This window comes from Bos indicus, chromosome 11 (assembly GCF_029378745.1).
Source record: "Bos indicus isolate NIAB-ARS_2022 breed Sahiwal x Tharparkar chromosome 11, NIAB-ARS_B.indTharparkar_mat_pri_1.0, whole genome shotgun sequence".
NCBI classification, from domain to species: Eukaryota; Metazoa; Chordata; class Mammalia; order Artiodactyla; family Bovidae; genus Bos; species Bos indicus.
Window position 1 is genome coordinate 103,373,802 of NC_091770.1, and position 5,440 is coordinate 103,379,241.

Here is a 5,440-nt window from a genome sequence, read left to right on the forward strand (position 1 = left end):
TCATCTGTGTCATTTCCGAGTCCTCCTGCTGAGTGAGTTTCCTCCCCATCGTGGGTCACATTGCCCTTGCATGTCTAGTAATTTTTGCGTGCGTGCCAGACATTGTGTGTTGGATATTTCTGTGTCCCTGTAGATCCTCTTGAGCTTCTCCCGGCGTATGCTTACATTATTGGGAAGAGTTTGCCCCTTTGGAGGCTGGCCTTTGAGCTCTGTTAGTCAGTTCGACGAGAACACTGTTAGTTTGGGGATGATTTTGCAGCAACCCTGAGGCAGTACCCGCTCGAGTGCCCCACCAGATGTCACGTGTGTTGCGGGACCTTCCCACCGTAGGTGGTGGAAACGCAAACCACTCCCAGGGAGAGTTCCGAGAATTACTCTTCGTGCTCCTTTCCCGTGGCTCTTTCCCAGGGTTGAGTGTTTTCCTTATGCCCATGTGCTGATCAGTTCCCCTGGGGCCCGAGGAGCCACTTTGCAGCTCTCTGGAGCTCCCCTACTCTCCACACAACCCTCTGGGGCTCCCCCACTCTCCACACGGCCCTCTGGGGCTCCCCCCCTCTCCACACGGCCCTCTGGGGCTCCCCCACTCTCCACATGGCCCTCTGGGGCTCCCCCACTCTCCACACGGCCCTCTGGGGCTCCCCCCCTCTCCACACGGCCCTCTGGGGCTCCCCCACTCTCCACACGGCCCTCTGGGGCTCCCCCCCTCTCCACACGGCCCTCTGGGGCTCCCCCACTCTCCACACGGCCCTCTGGGGCTCCCCCACTCTCCACACGGCCCTCTGGGGCTCCCCCACTCTCCACACGGCCCTCTGGGGCTCCCCCCCTCTCCACACGGCCCTCTGGGGCTCCCCTACTCTCCACATGGCCCTCTGGGGCTCCCCCACTCTCCACACGGCCCTCTGGGGCTCCCCCACTCTCCACACGGCCCTCTGGGGCTCCCCCACTCTCCACACGGCCCTCTGGGGCTCCCCCACTCTCCACACGGCCCTCTGGGGCTCCCCCACTCTCCACACGGCCCTCTGGGGCTCCCCCACTCTCCACATGGCCCTCTGGGGCTCCCCCACTCTCCACACAGCCCTCACCTCTGTGGTGCTTGGTCCTTGAGCCTTCACCTTGCTTGCTCCCCCTCTCTTGGGGATCACTATCTGCCAATGCCTACCTTCCAGTGTTGGACAACCATTGTTTTACACATTTTACATATTTTGCTCTCGGTTTTTCTTTTTTTCCCCACATGAAGGACATTTCAGTCCCCGTTACTCCTTCATAGTTAGAAGCAAAAGTCCTCCAATGGTTTAATGAATATTTCTAGGTGATTAAATGAATAAGTGAATGAGTAATGCTCTGAGCTTGCCTTTGAGCAGAGAACCTTCCTCCTACTTAGGCTGATTGCTCTTGCCTCAGCTCCAGGAGGGCTGGGACGTCTGACCCAGGTAGGCAGGGATACTGGCTATGAACTGACCCCCAGAAGTGCAACTGGAATGTCAACCAGTATGGACAATTGTAAACCCCTGGAGCGATCCCTACATGCAGCCTGGACTTCTGTGCTCTAGGGAGGAGGGGAGGTGAGGAGGGGCTCTGGGTGGTGGTGAGGCCTGCTGGTTTCCACCTTAAGCCCAGGAAGCAGGGCTGGGAGCTCTTCTCAACCTGTGCTCCTCTGCCCAGTGGGGACAGCCAGGGCATCCCGGTCACATGCTCGGCCTCCACTCGAGCGAGGCACCACTGACTCAGAGGGCAGGGTGCCCAGCCCCCACGGGTTGGCTGCACAGGATCTCAGTCCTAGCTCTTCAGGCCCTGAAGTGCCTGCCGGGAGGCTCCAGAAATCTGGGCTCAGCTCCTGAGAGAGGAGGCTGGGGACAGGCTGTTTGCAGGTGGGGTGAAGGAGCTTTATTTCCTGTTGACATAAAATGATGGCCTGAGTGCTGCATTATAAAGGAATTATGGTTCAGGCTTTTCTGGACCTGCAGATTTCCTGGCTGAGCGCAGGGAGCCACGGGGCAATCCAGGAGCTCTGGTGTCATGAGAAGCACCCCAGCCTGCTATCCGGGGACTTGCCCCTAGGCGGGCACCCCACTGGACTCTGTCCCTACAGGGGGGCCTGGAGCGCAGCTCAGCACATTGAAGGCGAGTCCTAGCCCCCTGCCGCAGGGAGGGCAATAGTCGGGGGCAAGGTCAGGGTGCCCAGTGCAGGGAGGCCAGCTAGAAACAGGAGGCTGAGGCTGGGGGTATGCGGTCTCCTCTGCATATTTCCCCTGGTCCCTGATGGCCCCTCGTGAGGAGGAGACCCCAGTGTCCCCAGGTGCTGGGAGAAGGAGACGGCAGGGCTGCGGGGGCCAGCAGGGAGAGACAGGGGAGCCGTCCTGGAGCAGTGGTGCTGGGGGTAGGGGCTGGGTCCCCAGGGAAGGCTGGGTAGGGGGGTGGGGCAAGGCTCGGGGTGCTGACGGGGAGACGAGCCTCCGGGTTTGGAGCAGAGGGCCCTGGGCCCATTTCGGCCATCCCCCGGGCAGGCCCTGAGCCCCAGGTGGGGGGCAGGGCCATTCTGGATGATGGATCGCAGAGGCTGCCCTGAGGCAGCGGGTGCGGGGCTGCACTTGGCCTTAATCGCTCCCCGGGGGCCCCGATCGATGGAGGCCCATGCGCCGCCCGAGCAGCCTGTGATGAATGACTCAGGATTGATTTTCACTTAATTGACAATTTGGTGAACCTGTTTGCAAAATCCCAGGTTGGGCGCTGGTTGGAGCCTCCAGGTAATACACGATGGGGTCGCGTGGCCCCGCCAAGGTGGCAGCCAGGGGGCAGCAGAGGCCAGCCAGCCACAGGGGGCGGGGGCTGAGACCCCACTGTGTGCCTTCCCCGGGGAACCCACTGCCTCGGGAGTCCTGTGTCTGAACCTGCGATGGGGTTTCCTGCTCAGGTCAGGGGCCACCGGAAGGGTGGACTCAGGCCAAAGCGGTCATGAAAGCAGGTTGAAATCCCAGGATCAAGATCAGAACCCAGCCCCACTCCTGTCAGCTGGACAGACCCCAGGGCACTGCCTCTGAGCCACTCTGACCCTCAGTTTCCTCTTCCATGAAGTACAGCCCACTCAAGCCTGCCCACCCCCCCGCAGAGCCTCATCTAGTCGCCTGTCTCTGACCTGCCCTCCCGGCTCTCACCTCCCTCTGTCCTCTGTCCTCCACGTGGGCGGCCTCCTTCCTGTCCCGGGGACACTCACCCCACCTGTGTTTTTTTTTTTACAGCACTTGTCACCACTTGACACATCTCCCGGCGTGCGGACCTTACACCCCGCAAGCACAGGAACGTCCGTGGCCTGCTGGCTGACCGCCCTCCCTGCCCTGGGAGCGGCGGCCGCCCGTGGTTACCAGGACGATGTGGAAACAGGCCGCAAGCTTGCCCCTGCCGCCCGCCCCAGAACTCATTAGTGGCTGAGATGGGGGCCTTGTAACAGGACCCCTGGGTAATCCCCTCTGGGGGCCACCCAGACAAAAGCCAAATTAAGTGGACAGAATTGCAGTCGGGGTGCTGGGAGGCCGGAATTTACCCCCAAGAGCAGACAAAGAAGGTCCCTTCTCAGGTGTGGGCTGCCTGGAGTCTGATTTCCATCCTGTGCAATTTAATGCCACCCTGGGAACCGGGGACAGTCCCCCTACTTGGGGTTGGCACTGACGGTTCTTGGCAGAGCCACCCCTGATGGGACATGGCATCTGCACATGCCCCCGCCCAGTTCCCCTACCCGCCCCCGCCAAGCGTTCCTACCTACCCCTGTCCAGCTCTCCCACCCGCCCCCCACTCACCCAGCACCCCCACCCACTCCTGTCTAGCACCCCTACCTACCCCCGCTCAGCGCCCCACCCGCCCCCACCCTGCCCAGCACCCACCCCAGCCCCTCAGGTACTAGGTGGTCAGACAAGAGGAGGGGTCCCTGGGGGTGCACTCCGGGCTGTGGAAGGCCCCCTCCTCGTGCACACAGTGTTCAAGGGGCCCCTGGAATCTGCTCCCAGGCAATGCCCAGGAGCCTGTCCGCCACCCCCACTGCACAGGCTTGGCTGGTGGGGGCCTCTAGGCAGGCACTGGCCACCCTGGGGCTCCCACGGGGCTGCAGGGCATGAAGACGAGCAAGGGGGCAGCGTGTCTTTGACATGAGCTGGTCACAGCCTTGGGCTTGGCCAACCCCCTGGAACCCCACCCTGAAGCTACTTGGAAACTTGAGGACCTCCCCTCTGGGAGACTCAGTTTACTCACCAGTCGCCGGGGTGATGGCCCCGGGCGCTGACTGTCAGGAGGCTTGGCCAAGGCGTCCACACCCCGGTGCTGGCCGCCTCTGGCCGCCTGGCCGGAAGCTGTGCCTGGTGGCGGTGGTCATAGTGACGGAGTTGAGAAGCCCCCAGGTGCGGGGGGGTTTTCGGGAGCGGGAAGGGGACCCCCACACTGGTACCGCTGGCAGTGCTGGAGGGTGGGCGCCCACACCAACAGGGAGGCATCACTGGCCTTGCTCCAGTGCTGACCACGCAGCCCCTCGGGGCTTCAGCCTCTAGACTGGCCGAGGGGTTATGGTGGGCCAGCTGGGGTCAGAAGTGCTGGGCCAGGCATGTGATGTCCCTCCCGCGGTGGTGGGTGAGGGCGGGGCCTGAGCACAGCTTCGGGCCCCCATCCAGACCCCACATGTGAGAACCAGGAATGCGGCCAGGGCAGGGCCCTCTGGCTCCTGCAGACGGAGTCTGCCTGAGCCCCTCTGACGACCCAGGAGGCGGGGAGCACACCCCCTGGCGTCACTGTGGATGAGATCGTGCGTCCCCCTCCACACAGACGCCTCAACAGCTCAAGCACAGCTGGATATTCACTGGTCGAGAAGCCTCCCGCCAGCTGGACCCAGGGGCATCCAGGGACGTTTGGAAACACACGTCAGTAAAGACACCCTTGACACTGAAATCCTTCCCTTGAAAGTGAAAGTGAAAATCCTTCGGTCGTGTCTGACTCTTTGCGACCCCATGGGCTACACAGTCCATGAAATTCTCCAGGCCAGAATACGGGAGTGGGAAGCCTTTCCCTTCTCCAGGGGATCTTCCCGACCCAGGGATCAAACCCAGGTCTCCGGCATTGTGGGCGGATTCTTCACCAGCTGAGCCACCAGGGAAGCCCGAAATCCTTCCCTTGGGAGAGCAGAAATCACCAGCTCAGCCCTGAGTGAGCTGGTGCACAGGGAGCTGACCCAGGGCACTCCTCTGGGTCCCGAGTCCACGTAGGTGGGCAGGCGGCCTTGTAGTGAGCCCTGAGTTTGGCGTCCCCGCTCTCAGGGAGGACAGCTACATCCCCTTCCAGAAGGCACATGGAAGCCAGAGCGGCAGACCCAGGGTCCTCGCAGAAGTGATCAGCCCAGGAGCTTGAGGTGGTCCTGGGCGCGGGTGGCCCAACATCCAGTGACTGCTGTCCTCATCGGAGAAAA

General features: G+C 62.3%; 1 long non-coding RNA gene across 2 annotated transcripts; it reads left to right on the forward strand.

Moving 5' to 3' along the window:
• The first annotated feature begins 1,339 nt into the window (after window positions 1–1,339).
• On the forward strand, window positions 1,340–3,570 carry LOC139185882 (uncharacterized). 2 transcript variants are annotated; one of them, XR_011569494.1, is made up of 2 exons: window positions 1,340–1,430; window positions 3,237–3,570. It is a non-coding gene; the product is annotated as an uncharacterized lncRNA (long non-coding RNA). The 2 variants fall into 2 exon arrangements; XR_011569495.1 differs by having other exon boundaries at window positions 1,366–1,562.
• Window positions 3,571–5,440: the final 1,870 nt, after the last annotated feature.